Source organism: Schistocerca cancellata, chromosome 4, assembly GCF_023864275.1.
Source record: "Schistocerca cancellata isolate TAMUIC-IGC-003103 chromosome 4, iqSchCanc2.1, whole genome shotgun sequence".
NCBI lineage: Eukaryota > Metazoa > Arthropoda > Insecta > Orthoptera > Acrididae > Schistocerca > Schistocerca cancellata.
This window is the reverse complement of record NC_064629.1, coordinates 866338879-866359164: the sequence shown is the minus strand read 5'-3', so window position 1 is coordinate 866359164 and position 20286 is coordinate 866338879. Positions and strand designations below refer to the sequence as shown.

At 38.1% G+C, this 20286-nt stretch overlaps 1 protein-coding gene across 1 annotated transcript in view; it reads right to left on the bottom strand.

The window, feature by feature from the left end:
* Positions 1-11917: 11917 nt before the first annotated feature.
* LOC126185002 (serine/threonine-protein kinase stk11-like) overlaps positions 11918-20286 on the bottom strand; it is a 118196-nt gene continuing 109827 nt past the window's right edge. Inside the window, exon 8 of the mRNA XM_049927724.1 lies at positions 11918-15178. The gene's annotated coding sequence lies outside the window, so the exon portion shown is untranslated. The remainder of the gene's footprint in view (positions 15179-20286) is intronic.

Genomic DNA, 20286 nt, shown 5'->3' with positions numbered 1-20286 from the left:
TCTGATTTTAGGATGGTGGTAATCCAACAGGGATATCCACTTGTTAATATCAACTCACGGGCAACAGCCTTGCCACAGTGGATACACCGGTTTCCGTGAGATCACCGAAGTTAAGTGCTGTTGGGTGTGGCCGGCACTTGGATGGGTGACCATCCAGCCGCCATGCGCTGTTGCCATTTTTCGGGGTGCACTCAGCCTCGTGATGCCAATTGAGCAGCTACTCGACTGAATAGTAGTGGCTTCGGTCACGAATACCATCATAACGACTGGGAGAGCGGTGTGCTGACCCCACGCCCCTCCTATGCACATCCTCCTCTGAGGATGACACGGCGGTCGGATGGTCCCAGTAGGCCACTCGTGGTCTGAAGACAGAGTGGTTTTTTTTTTTTTTTTTTTTTTTTTTTTTTTTTTTTTTTTTTAAATATCAACTCACAGCAGGAGGACCTAGTTCATATGACCTTCTTTGAAAAGATACGGGAAGATGCAAGTCAAAGCCAAAATTCAGGAGGGCCTATCTGGACAAAGACACTCTAATGTTTGTCTGTGATGAAATGGAAAAGTAGGTTGGCTTCAGGAGATGGTGCCCAAGATATTTCCATGGAAGGAGGTGATAAAGTTGGTCAAGACAGGAGAGGAACTTTTCAGAATCATGGAGATATCAATCAGGTTACCTAAGCTACGTAAGGTATTCCTCTGAAGACCCTTTTCAAGAAAGAATGCGTACAGAACTTGAAAGTCTCGACAGTGAACTCGAGGATAATTAACAGCAAGATTGCATCTCATGGCAGAACCATTGTGGTGGAAGTCAGTGAGAAATCCCTGAAGACAATGTGAGAGCAGACTTAAAACTGTATTTGAGGTTCTTGCCAGTTACTGTCACAGTGATCAACAACATCAGATGTGACAATGGCAGCAAGCTGGTGGCTGGAAGTGGTCCATGCAAACCTGCAGGAGTTGGATGTGGCTCTGATCCACTAATCCTATTTATTTAAAGGGAGAATATCAGGCCTTGGAGGTACTTGAGGTAAGCCGATATATGCTACAGACCTAAAAAACCCACAACAAGCATTTATGTTAAGGACAGGAATTACATACATGCCAAAGAACTTCTGGTTTAGAGAGCAGTAGCCATCAAGATCAAACAGTGTCAAGAAGGTAGCATAAAGGAATTTGTACTGGCCTTAGCTTACCTTCTTTATGAGGACAGTGATCCTCCTTGCCCGGAAGTGAGGAGGCTAGTATACAGCTGTTTGCAGGAGAATAAACTGCTGACTGGCTGTGATGCCAATATCCACAACCTGTTGTGGGGAAGCAGCGACACCAGCAGCAGGAGAGAATACCTTCTTGAGTACTTACTGGATAGCAAACTGGATGTCTTGAATATGTGAAAGGAATAGAGGGCGGGAAAAGCAATTAACATAACTTTTGGTTCCATGTTAATGGGTAGTTACAGCAAACAAGTGCATATGATGATGCAGCCATCATGCTTGTATGCTAAGTTTGAGCTTAAAATAGGTGTTCAACAGACTATAGCACATAGGAATCCTTACATAACAGACTGGGAAAGAGCTAAACTTGAATTTATGTGAAATTAAAACTCTGACAAGAAATCCACTAGATTTAGAGAAAATGACAGATGACCTCATACTTAGGAAACTGTTCAGTCACCCAGTAGAGCACAAACAGGAATGTACCGTGGTGGAACAATAATCATGAATTGCAGGGGGAGCAGGTAAGAAGACTTCAACTTTGGAAGAAGGGAAGGACAATGGGAAAAATTTCAGGCCTTTGCTAGATACAGTATTGCTCTTAAGTAAGTGAAACAATCACCCTGGAAGGTACTCTGTGAGAAGATAGAAGGCAGGGCTGTCAGGGTAAGATTTCACAAAATCCTCACAAGAATACCACCAAAGTCAGCAGCCATGCTACAGGAGGAGGATGGTGGGTACACAAAGACAGGACATGAGATGCAGGATGTGTTCCTCATGAATCACTTACCTCTGACAGGGAAGCCTTCTTCAAACCATTGCTGTGTTTCAATCGTACTAGCTTTCTGTGCACCATTAATGAGTTCCAGCTTTTCCAGATACATTACACCGTACCATTTGAAACCTCTTTGTAAGAAAGGTGAAAGTAAACATCGGAATAATTGTTGCTCAGTTTCCTTACTGAGACCTTTTTCCATAAATATTCAAGAAATTAATTGACTTGTGAGTAGTGTTACACTTCAGTTACAATAATTTATGTAATCTGACCTGTGATCCGACCTGGATTCACATGGGTAGCACTAAAGTATTGTGTCTACGATCAGACGACTTGTTTGGCATAGTGGTAATAAATGACATACACAAAACTTCCTCGTGAATCAGTCTATCTATTTGATTGATTTGATTTCATCAGGGAGACTCAACAACAGTGGTTTTAAGCGCCCATTGCCTGCACCAAAACTGTGTTTATTGTGCTATATCTCCACTTGTCATTCTATTAAAGTCAGCGACTATCCTTTAAGAGTATTGGAGACCCTTTACTAGGCATTTGTTAGACACAACCTCTTAAGTAATTAGTGACCCAAATAGTTATGTCTTTTGGCTTCCAGTGCTTCATATGGGAAGAACAAATGTGGTATAGTTTCATCTCTCATGCCACATAGTCTGCACTTATGAGCTTCTTTCTCTATACCCAGTGAGTAGTGTTTCCTGGAGCTCCCATTATCAGTCATTAGACCTACCATGAGTTTAATTCACCTCCTGTTCAAGACCAAGATTGTAGAACTTCTCTTAAAACATGGTTTTGGCATCATTAGCTTGCCATGTCTCTGCTTTTGGATTTTGGCCCATTATTATACATGCCGTCTTCTGATCAGTTGTACAGTTCAGAATTTACCATTGCCTTAGTGATGGTTAAAACAGGTTGCACTCCAAGAAATGGAGTCAATGCTCCTGTCCTGGCCACACTGTCAGCTTGTTCATTGCCACTAATTCCTGAACAGCAGGAACCCACAGAAGTTTTACCCTGTTGCTTTCCCCTAGCTTCACCACGGATTCACGGTGTTTTGTTGATCTTTGATCTCATTGCAGGGGCTCAAAGAGATTTCTGAATTGCTTGGTTACCTGTATGAATGGAGATGCTATGATTCTTGTGACATCTACACAGCTCTAATTGTATACTCTGGCCCCAGCATCTTTCTTTGTTTTTGACCCCTCAGTGAACTTGACGTCTCCTGAATGGTACTGTTATTCAGCAGCCATCTTTTGTTCTACTTTATTCCATCATAACACAGCCCCATAAATTGTCATAGGTCTTGTGACAGAGGTGTGTATATCTGATACATACTCATAGGACTAAGGCCCCAGTTTTTACCATACACACTTTTAGTGCACATGAGAGCATCTTTTGCTTTGGAACATTCTTTGTGAGGGGTTCACGTTAGTTTTGCATCCAGGTTTAGCCCTAGGTATTTCATTACCCCCTGAGATGGTAGAATTTCATCGAAAAGCTTAAGATTCTATTATGTGTCTGGATATCTTCCTCATCTACATCTACATCCATACTCCACAAGCCACCTGGCGGTGTGTGGCGGAGGGTACTTTGAGTACCTCTATCGGTTCTCCCTTCTATTCCAGTCTCGTATTGTTCGTGGAGAGAAAGATTGTCAGTATGCCTCTGTGTGGGCTCTAATCTCTCTGATTTTATCCTCATGGTCTCTTCGCAAGATATACATAGGAGGGAGCAATATACTGCTTGACTCCTCGGTGAAGGTATGTTCTTGAAACTTCAACAAAAGCCCGTACTGAGCTACTGAGTGTCTCTCCTGCAAAGTCTTCCTCTGGAGTTTATCTATCATCTCCATAACGCTCTCCGTTGGATCTTCTCTATCTAATATTCAAGCAGTGGGCGAACAAGTGTACTTAACCTACTTCCTTTGTTTTCGAATTGCATTTCCTTAGGACTCTTCCAATGAATCTCAGTCTGGCATCTGCTTTACTGATGATTAATTTTATTTGGTCATTCCATTTTAAATCACTCCTAATGCCTACTCCCAGATAATTTATGTAATTAACTGCTTCCAGTTGCTGACCTGCTATATTGTAGCTAAATGATAAGGGATCTTTCTCTATGTATTCGCAGCACATTACACTTGTCTACATTGAGATTCAATTGCCATTCGTTGCACCATGTGTCAATTCGTTGCAGATCCTCCTGCATTTCAGCACAATTTTCCATTGTTACAACCTCTCATGAACAGCACAACAACGGTTTTCCTGGAACTGACCCTTGTATCCTGTTTCCTGCACAAGGATTTGCACATGTTCAGAGCATATTGTTCCACAGTTCTAGCAGTACTTTCCAATTCATCAAGTATTAGTATGATTAAGATGAGACTAACACAGGCAAAAGTAACCTCTGTCACCTAAGGCCTTAATAAGTTCATCTACATGAAGTTCCATAGTAGTCGGGACAAAACCCCACTTTGCGAGTACCCTCTGATAGTGATCTATTTTCACATCCATCAAGGCGGCTTCCACTTTTCATCTACCTTAATCCATCTACGCACAATGCTCTTAATGTCCTGCCCTTCCGCTCTAACCATGTATTTGAATGACATATTGTTAAAAGCCCTCTCAATGTCTGGGAAGATGCAGAGAGCAATTTCCTTGAAGTGTCAGGCTTTTTACACCTTCCCAACAAGTTGCTGAAGTACTGTTTCACATGAGTTGTGTGGTCAATAAGCATTTTGGTTTTCATGTGGAGGAACCTCAGTTAACCTCCTTTCCCCAACATGCACATTAACCAGTTTTTCAAATGTCTGTAAATGAAAGGATGACTCATATCCTTATCCTTGGTATGATCAATCTTCCCTGGCCTTGGATGGAAAACAGTTTTCATTGTGCTCCAAGCATTAGGAGCGATACCATCTGCTACACTCAACAATGCTCTAAAACGTAATCGTGAGTCACAGGTAATACTTATACCAAGTACACTGTAGTTACCAGGGTAGACATCACCAAAGAATTTCATAATAGTAAGTGGCCCTTACTGTTCGTAAGGTCATGGAAGCTTAAATTACCTAAATATTTTCAAGACGCAGTCAGCGACTCCTGTCATTGTAGGGCAGTGATGTGTACTCCTGAGAGTGTAAACATTACTGAGGACTTACATAAACGAAACTGAATATTTCTATCAGATGGAAACAGTGTCTCAAACTGGAACTGGAACCCGGGACATTTGCATGTTGTGGGCAAGTGCTCTACTGACTGAGTTATCCAAGCACAGCTCATGACATACCTTCACAACTCTGTCATTACCTTTCTCCTATCTTCCATATTTCTGCTACAAGGTGAAAATTCATTCTGCAAATAAAACTGTTTATATTTCAATAAAAGGTGGGAACTTGGTTAATCTGCAATAGAGAAACTGATTTTTGGGATATATCTGGATGAGGAAAAGACATACATGACTCATATTTTTGAAATGTAAGGGAAAGCATATAAGTGGGTGCACAGAACAGACATCATTGCAACAAAAAATTCTTGCTACCAGTAAATTGTGTAAAAACTTAATTGTGATGCTATCCTTGCCTTAGATGTCAGTTGTAATAAAAGTGTGTAGGTGTTCAAAACTAAGCTGGTGAAACCCATTCAAATTCTACAAAGAATACAGTGCAATGTCTGTATATGGATCTTGGGTTAACAGCTAGGGTTAGAAAATTGGACAAATAGTGAATCACAGGTGAACATTCATATTCTAATGGACCACAGACCATACATCAATTACCTCTGTAGTTTCAATTAATGAAGCAACATATGTAGTCATGGAGAAATTTGAACATCACAACACGTAGCAATGAAACGCTTCGATTGAAGGGTCACAGCCCTGTCTAAGAGTTCATAGTTTGTTCAATGTAATGTGGGGCAAAGATGTAGGTGCTACTCAGCATTGATTGTCACATATATATTAAGGGAATAGCTGGGCAAATGTTACACTTATTTCTTTATTTACCTTAATTTGACTAGGGCCATAAGGCCCTTTCTTACACTGGAACAGGGCTTCTTACATACAGTTTCTTTTTTACCTCATATTTACCAAACAAATAACACTTTTAATATTACAAATAACATTAACACTCAGGCTGGTGCGCCTTTGTATAAAATGCGCCAACCACAAATAAAGTTGTCTTGTACTGTTCCGTTGATGTTTTACAATTGGGAGCCTGTACCTATTCCTTCGTCACTGTTTCAGCTAACACAGTGATCAGCTGTGCTGTCATACATCCAAGTGAGCAGCAGTAACTTAAAATAAACAGTGATATACTTGAGAACATACTTACAATCAGTGCAAGAAAATGACCCAGATTTCAAGCTGGCAGCACAATCCCACAATGAGGTAGTTGTCTAAGAGGTAACTGGTAGTCAAGTAAGTGTTTGGATGGGATCTGGTGCAACTATGTTGTTTAGTGCTCTGAGGGGTCATTACTGTAAGGTAATACCTTATGCAGCAACAGTGTGATACCATGAAAGTTTATTTTATTATTGTTTAATTAAATGGTGATTTAGCTAATACAATGTAAGTTATTTCCATTGTTGTTTAATTAAACCAAGAGTAAACTGTGATTTTACTGAATTACAAACTTCACAAATGTTTTATGTATATAATTTTTATGGCAATTGTGATTAGTACCAATAGTTGAGATTTCTTAATCCCTTTGTTTTTGTCACAGGTCTTGCAACTTGTATTTTTGGGCAGCTGCACACTTATTGCAACATATTAATAACAAATATATGCCATTGTGGATTCCAAACTATTACACTGTAAGTAATTTGTATTGTCCATACATGGAACATATCAGCAAGGAATTGTCAGAAATAGCACCACTACATTTTTTTTCTTTTTTGTGGACACATTTATGATTGTTCATGACAGCTGAGCGAAATGGCTTCACAGCGTGCTCTAGCCACAATGGGTTCAAAAATTTGCCCCCGTCACAGACCTATTTGTTAAGCTACACACAAGATCATGTATAAACTGGGAATAAGATTCACTAGCTTTGCTAATTTAAATGGTGCAGAGTTAAATCAGTGAATGAAAATTAGTGTATAACCATGTAATTTGTTAAAGATTACTGTAACAAATTTGCAGACTAAGTGATTGTGATCTATTAATGGATACTTAGTAAGAGAATATTTTTGTAGCTGGCTGATTATGTTTGTGAAGAAGACAGACAACAATGTCAGTGTCACTAGTGGAAAGCTGAATTTAATCAAATGTTCAAGTGCACACTTAATGAATTCAGTGAACAATTAACCAACCTTGCACTAGATATATTGTTATTGTATTTCTACCCATGTAGCTATATCATTACAACTGCAGACTGTAGGAATAAGGCAAATTTCTCAAACCACTTGCCTCAACAATATGTTTCAAAAACATGTGATGTAAAACCACACTCTAAAGTCACAGGGAGTCCATATCCAGCCTAAAAAAGTAAACTAATCTAAATAGTGAATCAATGGGGACAGGCCCACTTGTGCAAGAGAGGAACTTTCTTCACCCTTTAAGTGGCAAAATGATTGTCCAGCATAACAATAAAATACATGTCAGTATGTACTCTTTGGAAACAGTAATGATTCTTAAGTCTGTCATGAGTTATGGGGTGGTAAATATTAACATCAATGAATGAAGGGAAAACCAATCAAGTCAAGTAATTCCAGTGTTACTTAAAGGATTAATGTTCTGCAACAATTTTTATTACTTCAATAATGAGTTTGCAGTCTCTCAGATCAGCATCTGGTGACAACAAAACATCTCAACTTTGTATAAAATAACATGAAACAGGCAGAATTGTTGTTTTGTTTGTGGATGTGACAGCTAGTTACCATCTAATGGCAGTCTAAGACGCTAAAATTTAGTTAATAATTAAAATTCCTTGCAAAAATCAATAGAATGTTTCCCTTTTGTTAATATTAACAAACTTTACCACACACCAGAAGAGATTTCAATTAGAGGCACAATTAATAAACAAATTCACAATTTGGAGACAGTTTAAGAGTAGACCACCAATACTACATGTACAGTGTGCTGATATCTGCAACATATCACATTTGTCATTTTTTCATCAAGTGGCATATTTATTCTTCGAATGTTGTAACAGTACTAATTTACAACATACCTAAACAAGCTATCCCTGCACTACAGTCACTCTGTAAAATTGAGACATATTACATAAACCCCATTTGAACAACTTGACAATTCCCTCACAGTATTCCTTGAGATCTACATTCCAAAAACTTGATGATGATAAACACAAAAATAAATTTAAAAAACTATTGTTCAGCCACACACTAGTCTGGGCTATTGAAATGCCTGGTGCCAATGTAGCAAAATGATATTATAGCGAGAGAGGTGCCATCATTATGGTGACCACGCACTATGAAGTAACAAGACATATTCAGAGAGTAAGGGTGTTTGGTCAGGAAACTGACAGAGTGGAAAAAGCTACCCATTGCCTTCAAAGGATGAAGTTGGGCAACACTACAGCTCTGGCTAGGCTCCTTCAGGAACTGACCAAATTCAAAGAGCAGAATGAATGAAGTCATCGCCACCTGAGGGCCACACCCAGCCACTAAAGCATGTTGCCTCTTCCATGGTAGGGGTACAGCTGTTTGAGAAGTACTGGTCAGCAGGCTCTTATAATTATTCCCCCCCCCCCCCCCCCCTTCCTCCCCCAAGTCAGACCCTCATTCTCAGATATACTCAGTTGCTCTCAGATGCTCAGCGATGGTCTCTGTACATCAGCGTACCGAAGTATGTACATAATGTCAACCACCACTTGTCTACATCAGCTGCTGACTTTGAGGTGGAGATTGCTGAAGTGTCAGACTAAGTATCCAGCAATCTACCACAGATTTTGTCTCCAGTAGCAGCAGGCAACAGCCTGTACTGAGGACTGTATGTGAATAACTTAGTGCCTTCCACTGCTGAGTCTCCCTCTAGGTGACTAACTCTTGCTGGCAGCCACCTCTCCAGTGGAACACCAATTCCAGCCTAAGCTGGGGGCAGCCAAGTCTCTCTGTCACTATGCACTTGTTCCTGGAGACTTCTATAAATGCTGATCATTGCCCAGAGTGAGCACACACCTTCAATATTGACATATTGGGGATTATGGTTTGCATACCATCCTATCCTGTGCTGTTTAGCAGCCTGAGGCGGGCCAGCAGCCTAGACGGGGCTCTCATCCCATGGCAGTGTCCTGCGGTCTCTGCCAGATACTGCTATCCTGATGACTCCAGCAGCTGATGCTGCTTATGCATGCCACTGCCCAGGCATACCTGCTGATGATGGCTTTCTGAGCTATGGGGCCCTGTATGTCATCACAGGGGCAACAGCCTCTCCTCCGGCAGTGACTATATTTCTGTACTTAACATGAATAAAAGTTTAATTCAACCATGGATGTCTTCTTACTAGCAGTCCACCACTAGCTTCCCGGCCCACAACTACTCTCAACCCCCCTTCCCAGGAGATGGCATTATTTCTTGACCATTATACAGCCGTGTCCTGCGCTACAGCAGACGTCACACTCCCAGCCTCTACATATAGTGTCAGAAGTATGCTGTCATTCCTCGAGAAGATGCTCTGGCTCAGTTGTCATTGTCAACTCTAGCCTGTGGTTTCAATGATACAAGTTTGGTGAGTGTGTTTTATATTTTTGAGGCTTTTATTGTGTTGTTCTTGTGCGTGGCCATGATGGACAGGACTAATGTGCAGAGGAATTTTGTGGATATGGTTTAAGAAACGTGTGGACCTGTCACAGTTTAGGGGAAATTGAAGAGAGTATTATTTGCAGACAGTGAGGTACCAATATTGTAATTTCATGGCTCATGAATTACTGTGTACGTAGGCACTGCCAGCTAGGTGTGACACATACCAACATTATGCCCATCGAGCACATCAGTGTTCAGAGCTTTTACAGGCTATGATCCATTGTAGGAATTGCTGTAATTTTCCTTGTTCCTCTGTCTGAGTGGTTTGTGATAGATGTCTTTGCTTTGTAGTGTACTTTAAGTGCACTGTATTGTATTGTAAGATAGAAGTTGCACAAATTCCAGAAATACAATTGCAGCTAGACTAGTGGCTCCTTTTTTGGGTAGAACAACTAAGAATGTGTCAGTGTTTTTTTGACAATCTGGAAGCTGCTATTAGTCTGGGCAAGTGGCCTGATGACATAAGTTTACATTTGGCTAAGTTACGATTCATGGGTGATGCAAAGACATATGTATCATAAGGGGTTGGATAAGGTGCACACATTTGAACAACTTTAGAAGGGACTATCAGCACTACTGCAAGTAGAGCATTGCTAGACTCTTCAGGGAACAACGTAATGATGTGTCCTAGAAATGAAATGATCAAGTGGAAGCATTCTTAGATATGATCAGGAAAATCTGTGTGCAGTCTTGTAAGTTGACACAGAATGAAGAAGCAGAGAAAATGATTCTGTGCAAGGTAGAGCAAAGAGCATTTGAGGGGCTGCATTTGAGGTTGCTATGCAGCTGGAGGAGGTGGATATAGCAATGCAAGTGCAGGATAGGCGGAATGTATTTTCATCAGAAGTAAACTGATATAGGTGTGGAAATATGGAAATACAGGGCACATTCGAAAACGATGCCATCAACTGCAATGTTACGAATGTGAGGTGGTGAGGCATCAGGTGTGAAGTTTTCAAAATACAAAGCAAAGAGAACAGTGTAATAATAAACTTCAATAAACATCAATGGCAATTTCTCAACCACCGGACAACATTCTCAGTAAAACAGAAAGTTGCAAAAGCATATGCAGAGGTGTAGTAGCTATTTGGTGGACATAGGGAATGGAACTGTTAGTGGACACAAGGACTCATGTTTCAGTAACTAATTTGAACCTCCTGGATGGGAAGAGACTCATGTCTTCATGTTGTAGGTTACGTGGAGTAGAGGGCAATGATGTGGTATAATTGGGGTCAGCACTTCTCAGTTTCTGTACTGGAACATGTAATTTTCACAAATATACAGAAGTATTTCACTGTGATGGTGAGAGGTAATGCACAATCTGCAAATGATACACTGTTGCCAGGTTCACAATCATGAAGGTGGACCCAAATAAACTGCATACACATTTATTAAAGCTCAGTTTGCATGATAAAGTAAAAAGAGGTACAGGAAAATTGCTCTGGGTGAGTCTGAGTACTGACCTACTGAAATATGTGTTGTGTATTATAGAGCCATTGGAACACAATGACAATTTGATTTTTTGCACTGTGTTGTGCTTAGAAGTGTGGCACATGTGCTGGAAATAGATTGAGATTACATGGTCTCTGAAGAAGTCGATCTACCAAAAGCCTTAGTGGTTGCCAGTTTGGATGTCCTAGATGAGGACTATTTGGATGTCCTAGATGAGGACTATTTGGATGTCCTAGATGAGGACTATTTGGATGTCCTAGATGAGGACTATTTGGATAGGTCCAGTGGAGACCTTAGCCATAAGCAAACTGTCACTGTATCTACATCATGCAAGAAAGTAAAGCACTTAAATGGAAAGAATAGGTCACTGTGGAGGCTTTGTTAATATGTTTTGTGGATTTGTTCACTACTAGTGGACCTTTTTTGGCGACAACCATCACATAGCCTATGATCCTGAAGGGGAATTAGCCTCTGGTCTATAAGAAACCATACAGAATTCCCAGGCATCTGCAACCTAAAGAAGAATTCATCAATCAGCAGTTGGCTGATGGAAATATTGAGTGAAGTGACAGTCCATGGGGAGGGCAGCCGTCTTCACTGTTCCAAAGAAATCATCAAATAAAATGAAGAAATACAAGTGAAATGTTTTTCTTTTCAGGTGGCAATCAGCAGCAGAAATATATTTTGGGAAATGCATAACACAATGCTGTGTTATATTTCTTATTTATTACAACATGCATTGATCCTCAAACATTGTCCATGTAACTGTATCAACATAAAGCAAAGAAAACAGAATGTAGAATCAAAGAAAAGCAAGACAACATATAAAAATAGTTCTTTGTGTTATTTACAAAAGAAAACAAAGACTTCATATGTCATACGTAATTCTATATATGAGGAACTTCTCCAGCACAGTCAAACTTTCAGTGTACATCCAGAAGAATGAATTTTTCAAAAGTGAAACACTATGTCCCATTAAATGGCAGAGAAAAAATCTCAATGCTACTATTACAGATGGGACCAAATAGGTGTGAGATATACATGACCAAAGAAATTACACACCAAAGATACAAACATGATAGCTAACACATCAAAATAAGTAGTGTCATATAACAAAACAATTATAACCTTAATACAATATGCATGAACAAAAAAAAGATGATGATAACAACCCAAACAGTAAAGTAATATTAATGTCACATGGCACCGACTGTTGTCAGAAACACTGTCAATACATGACAAAATTTTAAAAACATGTGAAGTGCACCATACTACTTGATACTTAACATAGTGTCATTACACACAATAATAGTGTACCAAATCTGTTACATGAACTGATACAATAACCAGGATACAAAAACATTATGAGGTATATATAACATAATTGACACAACACAAAGCAATAAAAATTTATTACAATCCAATTTAAAGAAGAAAATCTAGTACACATGTCTCTAGTCTACTCATGTCTGAAAGTTTAAATTGGGGGAAAAAGTGGGAGGTACAAAGTAAATAACTGAAAGAATCTGAAAAGCTATTAAACAAATAAATACACATCACTTGACAAATTTGTAAGAACGGGGCAAGAACCAAATAAGTTATAGTCAATGGAAGAATACCAGTAATTATTAAACAGTCTAAATGAATAATGCATTAACAAAGGCATTATCAGTACAAAACCCATGCGTACGCCTAAATATAGTGATAAATAACTTCTCATTGCAAATAGACTTCTCGGGTTTGCTGCCAGATCATACTGTGCAAATCCCACAATATTTTGTTGATATGACAGTCTGACATCTTCAGGTGGTGATAGATTCTGTTTTCACTGCTACAAGATGTGACCAATGATAATTGTGCATTGGCATTGAAATTTATAAGGCCAGGAGCAGGCAATACATGTACGCAGGAAGACTTTTGTAGTTGGAGGAAAGCGGTGGACAAAGTGTCCCCTGCAAGAAGTCGCAGCAAGGCCTTTTGTGCATGCACGGTGGGCAAAGACTGTGCTGCCCCATGCTCTTCAAGAATAGAAAAAATCCTCAAGAGACACGATATTAAGTTTGTTTTCCGGCCACCAGCAAAATTTAGAAATATGTTGTTTGGTCAAAGATGATCTTGGCCTTAGGAAATGTAGTGTATATAAGATCACATGCCAATGTGGGAAATCTTATATTGAGCAGACATGCCAAACCGTGCAACGGTGTTGTGTTGAACACCATCTTTGTACATGCCTGGGGCAACCTGATAAATCAGCAGTAGTGGAGCATTGCCTGGGCACAGGGCATCGCACATTTCACAAGATGACTGAAATTCTATCCTCAGTGTTATCTTTCTAGGACTGTGTTCTTAAGGAGGCTGTAAATACCTGCACAGCGGACAATATTTTCAACAGGGATGCAGGTTTTCAATTAAGTACTACCTAGAACCCAGCAGTGGCTGCTGTTAATTAAAACAGGAGAAATAAGAACTCCCAATTCATGACTCAACAAAGTGCACAGCTAAAATTTAATTCAGCTTTTAACCACAGGTGTGTCCGACAGCACAGTCCTTGCCCATGGTGTATGAGTGGAAGGCTTTCTGCACTCCCAGCAGGGGCCTCTTTGAGCACTGCTTTCCTCCAACTGAGAGCGTCTTCCTGTGCATACGTATTGCCTGCTTCTGGCCTGTTAAATTTCAACGCATCTGCACGATTATCAGCAGTCGCATCTTGTACCAGTGACAACAGCATCTACCACCGAACAGTTGTATCAATGAAATATTGTAGGATTTGCACAATATGACACAGCAGCAAACCCGAGAAGTCTATATGCAACAGGTCTGTAGAGAAAGCCTGACATATCACAGCTTCTCATTGCTTTAACATATCTGAAAGCTTCAACTGATCAAAAGCCTACCTCTCCAATATGTGGGCATATTGAACAGTACCTAATATTAAAAGCATTATCAAAAAGCAAAGATATATAGGTGAAAATTTGCAGATGAATACTAGTCTAAATAGTGATGCTAGTTCTAGACCACACAGTTCTCAATAGAGCACAGGAAACGTATATCCACATACAAAAGTGAAATGCTAAAAGTGAAAAATTAAAAATACATTGACAACCATATCTCTTTATATGGAACAACTTTTTGGATAAGAGTTATTGAACACTAGTCAAGTTTAACAATGAATGTAACTGCATAAGAGTACATTGTTTTTAACAGATCTGTACATATTATATGTGTAAATGACATATTTTCCCAATGTACTGACACACTGTTTTATCCCTTAGTCCATTCTTGATTATATAACAGGTTTAAAAACTTTTGCATGTATTGTTTCTGTAATAAATCACTTTTATGAATTCTACTACTTTTCTTAATTTCCATGGAATAATCAATAAGAAAATGCACTTCACTTGTAGAAAAGCAACTAATATTTCATTTCACTCATATTGGTATGATAGCCTAAACAGAGCTTTCCTCCTCCTCCTCCTCCTTTTTCTTCTTCTTTTAAGGCAAATCTTAGGTATTGCATGTCATTACAGGCTACTAGTCATTCTGTAAAATCACAATTGTTGTTTATTAACTATTCTAGTTCTCATCTTCTACATCTGAATGAAGAGTATCAGTCATTTCAGTGATAGTTGGCTAACTGAATATTTCTTTGTTGAAAGATTCATAGCCCTGAATGCAAACTTCCACTTTCTTCAAATTCTCTAGCTTCTTGTTGTTAATGAAGAATCTTCCTTGTCGATAAGCTTTCTTGTGAGTAAGAGAAAGGAATTTGATTGTTTTTGGAAAACTGAATGTATTCACAACTAATTCACTGATGAATGAGCTGGTAACTACTTCCCCCTTCATCCGATTGCTGTAACGAAACTTGTTGTACGTGGATATCTCAAAAGTTTTCCTTTCTTTCGTTGGGTTTTCTTGACCAGAAGATTCATCAGAGGTTGTGGTCTTCTTGTAGAAAGGGAGCCACCAGTCTGTGAATAAAAGAATATCATCAGTCACTATTTCCTGAATGTTGAATCTACATGGAACATTTACTAGTTTAATGAGTTCACTGTACTGTTTGGGAGTGTACATCCTATCCACCATTTGGAGGACTCTTCTGATGTTGCCAAAGTCATCATCACAGGGTAGAAAAGAACGTCTCAGAAAAGGGGAAAAAGTGCTTGATTGTTTCAAATCTATCATTGTCACACAAACTTAACAAAAACATTACTACAGTTTTGTTTCTGTTTTGGCCTGTGGCACTGTTACAGAAAAGCCAAATTTTCTTTACTGTACAAGGTATGTTATTCTCAATGCAGATAAAAAAAGGTGTAAACCTCATTAGATTTATGAGCCTGACTCTCATGATACACAAAGAATTTAACTGTGTTAGTCTTAAAATAGTGGATACAGAAGGTGTTGACCCTTAGTTGCCTAAGAGAAAGCACATCCTGTACTGGGACACAGGCAGAGGGCTACTGCCTATCATCCTCTTCATTTTTGGCTGCTTCTGCCACAGTAATGTAGAACTACTTTGTATGCCTCCAGTGTATGATCATTTCTGAAGGAACATTTCTTTTGGCATTTATCACTCAGAGTAGGATCTAATAACTTTGCTTCAAAATTTCTGCGTTTGCTGCACACATCCACTTGTGGCCTGACAAAGTTATAATCAAAGTTTTCTAAGAAGTATTTTCAATGAAAACTGTATTTAACTTTATTTATATTTTCTGGGAAATCTTTTAAGAACTTCTTGTGCATAATCTTAATGTTTAGCCATACACCTAAATATTGCTTAGCTTTACCACCATACTGAGTTTCTTTAACATCAAATCTTGCTATTTGGCCAACAATGTTTGCACAAATTTTGCCTGAAGTAGCATTATCACTTATTTTCTCCTCCTAGACCTTCTGGAATTTTGCCAACGATAAAAGGATTACGTAGTGTGCATACTCTACTTTCATTTATTTTGTTTATAATGATATTTTTATATACCTTTTGAGTTTTCCCATTTACTTTTACATTGTAACCAAAATAGTTGTTCTTCTTCTGCATAGACAGTGTAGGGCATACTTGTGGTTCTTAATGTTCATGTGATTTTGCCATCGTATGTCTTCATACACACTCCCTTATCTGCATCAGACTCTGTAAATATATATCTTGCATGTTCCAATGAATAAAGATAATGCCACATCTCATTTCTGGTTTTGTCAGTAATGTTTGAATAGTGTTTATCAGCAAATTTGCACGAGTAAGTATCTCTCACCCTTCCAGGTACTTCCTTATCTTTTTACGAGTTTTAAGATATTCCTTCAACTCTGGCATTTCTAATTACATTTCTCTGATATTTATGATGGTTCACCACACCCTTCTTTCTGAAAGGAAATTCTGCATCAGATTCACAGCTAGATATCTTTTAAACTCTTGCTCCTCTTTCTCAGCAATGTATGGCAGAAACTACTAACCTCTACATTTTGTAAGCACTTGCATGGCGCAGGTCAGGAGAGCCAACAATGAAAACATTATTTCCCTTTGCAACAAAAGAGCACAAGTGCCTCACATATGTTGTTTCTGCACTACCCAGAAACTTCTTATATTTTCTTCATAGTTTTAGAAGTGCTGCAATGAATGTTTTCTGTGTTAAAAGATGTGTCTTGGTATGCTCTCTATGAATGCACATATAACCCAAAACTGCAGAGTCACAGGTGTGGTTTCTGAAATAACCAATTCATGTATAAAAATGAGAGCACTGTGAATTTCTTTCTTTCTTTCTTTCTTTGTCTTTTTTGCAAAAACTCTTACAGTGTTTTAAATAAAACAAATTTTATTAACATTTTACACCTTTATACTTCATACCTACATATTTATTTCCCAACATAGTCATCCAGCTGATCAACACATTTCTTTCAATGAGAGACCAGTTTGTTGATAATGTCACTGTAGAATTTTTGACTTTGTTGATGGAGCCACAACTTCACCTCTCATTGTATGGCTTCATCACTAGCAAAGTGAGGTCCTTGAGGTGTTCTATAAGTTTTGGAAACAGATGAAAATTATACGTGGTCAAGTTGAGACTATATGTGGGATGACTGATGCCAGTGAACTCAAGGCGTCTGTCTGTTGCAGATGTTGCAGTTCTTAAGTGTGATCTGACATTGTTATGCTGAAGTAGAAGGTACTCCATGTGTGGATGGATTCTTCATATCCTAAACTCAATTGTAGCATGCTGTTTCTCACACACCGACATAGTTACGTTACACACTACAATTTGGAGCCCTCTAGCAGCAGAGGGATGCAAATATATAGACATGAAGAAAGAAGATGTAGAATGTTAGTAATGTCTGTTATATTTAAAAAGCTGTAAATGTTTTTTGCAAAAAAACAAGGCATTACTTTTTAGCATGCCCTTGTATACGTGACACAGAATGTGGGCATAACAACTTACAACATTAAGAGGTACTAATGTATGGAAGTGAATTTTTACTGCACTGTTATTTAATGTTCAGCTGTAATATCATTTGACAACAGCATGCTTGTACATAAAAGATTTGCAAGAGACATTATGTGTAACCACATCAGTAGTAGTTAGTTATCTTAAGACATTGATCTGGTGTCTTCCCTCATTTGTCGGTATTCTTAATTCAAGAAAGTTAATCCCCCACCAATTTTCTTCTGTTTCACAAATAAATATTATGGATTGGTGTATATTGTTAAACAGTTGATGTAAGTTGTGTATATCATTAGTGTCACTATGCTAAAAGATAATGGTATCATCAATATACATTTTGTAATAATTTATATTTTTGACAATCTCCGATTTGCTATTTAAGATCTTATTTTCAAAGCTACTCATAAAAGTATTAGCAAGGGTACCTGCTAAACAGCATCTCACAGGTAAGCCATCTGGTTGTATGTAGCAATCTCCATTGACAATAGAAGAATTCTGAGACAGGATCAGGGTACGGAGCTCCCTTATCTCCCCGATTTCTGGGATACTTACTATGTTGTATGCAATTTTTCTTAACCAGTTCAATTGATTCATTGACAGGGACATCAGAACAAAGTGTTGCCTTATCTGTGAAGGAAGAAAGGAAGATTATGTTTAATGTCTCATTGATATCAAGGTCATTAGAGGTTGAGCACAAGCTTGGATGCTTGGTTTTTTTTTTGTGTCAAGGATGTGTAGGGAAACCACCCGTGCCCTTTCAAAGGAACCATCCTAGCATTTGCTGGACACGGGTTTGAACGATCATCCTCCCGAATGCAGTTTCAGTGTGCTAATCACTGTAAGCATTATCTGTGATCTGAATGTCTTTTAAATGATAGATCAGGTTGTTGGTGTGTCTAATCATATATTTCCCCTGAAAGAGATAATTTTTGGTGATAAAGTTTTTGTACATAACCTGAGTAAGTAACCTGTGTTGTCAACATAATTCACAATCTGCCTGAATGGTGTACTTGATTCAAAGATTTTATAATGGGATCTAATCCTAGAGGGTTTATGGTTCAGAACCAGACAATGCTTTTTTTAACATCATATAGCAAGAATTGTATATTATATATGATTTCCTTTAGGCATTTCTGAAAGCATTCAGTAGGACCATTTTGTAAGCTGTAAATGTGATTTGTATCAAAGAATTCTAATGTTTTGCTAAGATATTCATGGTTGTACATACTGACAATGGAATCAATTTTGCCTATTTTAAAGACTAATGCTTGCTCCTCAGCAAGACTGACATTTATGCTCTTTATGAAGGAATACTCTTATCTGCTACATTTATGTTTACCATTGTCTTCTGGAATATGTTGACTTATAAATTTTGCTGCTTTGTTAAATATAATATTTTTCTGTGCCACAGAACCTTTAAACTTTCGCTAACTTTGTACAGGCAAGTGATCTTCTATATTTTTACCATTTACATTGGTGCACAAGTTATACTGCGAACCTTTTTCTAACATTTTTAACTTCACAACTGAAGAAATTTATGTCAGCCAAATTCACCACTTTGTCATAAAACCAAAAATCAGATGTACCATTACCTCTATTGAGACACTACTGCATAATCAAATTTTCTATGTAAGTTTTATTCAAGTCTTCAACCTCTTCATAGACTAAATTAAGACTTAGCAAATATAATGTCTTTGTGAGACCTTATTTGAACATATAATGTCTTTGCTAATACCAAGTGGGCCGTACAAACATATCTGTTTAAAGTAGTCTCCCATCTATACTTCATTCAAAGTTCCTGCTTAACGCTTTCATAGGACATTGTGGAAATACTTCCCAATAACTGTATTCCTTTACTGTGTTTATGAGAATACATGTTCTCATTTCTGTATACTACTGGCATATAGTGGTAGTCCGTTTTACACCTACCACAAAATTAATGTCTTTTGTGGTCCTTAGCAAGCATACTTACAACCAACTTAGGGGTATCCTACAGCTTTTGGAAATGTTTTTTGCCACCTCTATTTTTTTTAGTACACCTCAAGCTCACAGATTGTTTTCCTAAGGGGTTAAAGTCTTAAATTAACTCCTTTTGTTGTTCATTTAGAATGTGTAATAATTACCTTATTCTTCCATCAACTAAAACATATTTAGTTACTGTCCCTTTCCTGAATATATATATTATTTGCTTACTAGTTTTTCAGGTTTTTTAATTTTTTTACTTTGTACCTCCCATTTCTCATACTTTACAACATTATGCATTGTATTTGCAATTTAAACTTAGAGACACATTAGGGACGTGTGAAATATATTCCTGACTCTGAATTTGATTGTAATACATTTTTATTGCTTAGTGTTGTATCATTATTCTGCACAAATCTCATGTTTTTCTATCCTAGTGATTACAATAATTCTTACCATTGATTTGGTTCACTACTGTTATGTGTAATGATACTATGTTATGCTTGGAGAAGTATGTTGCAATTCACATATTTTTAAAACATTACCACATTTTGACAACATTTCTGACAATTGTCAGTGCTGTGGGGAGGGGGAGAAATACTGTGATATTAATATTACTTTCCCGTATGTGTTGTGACCATCATAACATTTTGTTCATGTCTGTTTTATATTAGGTTTATTATATG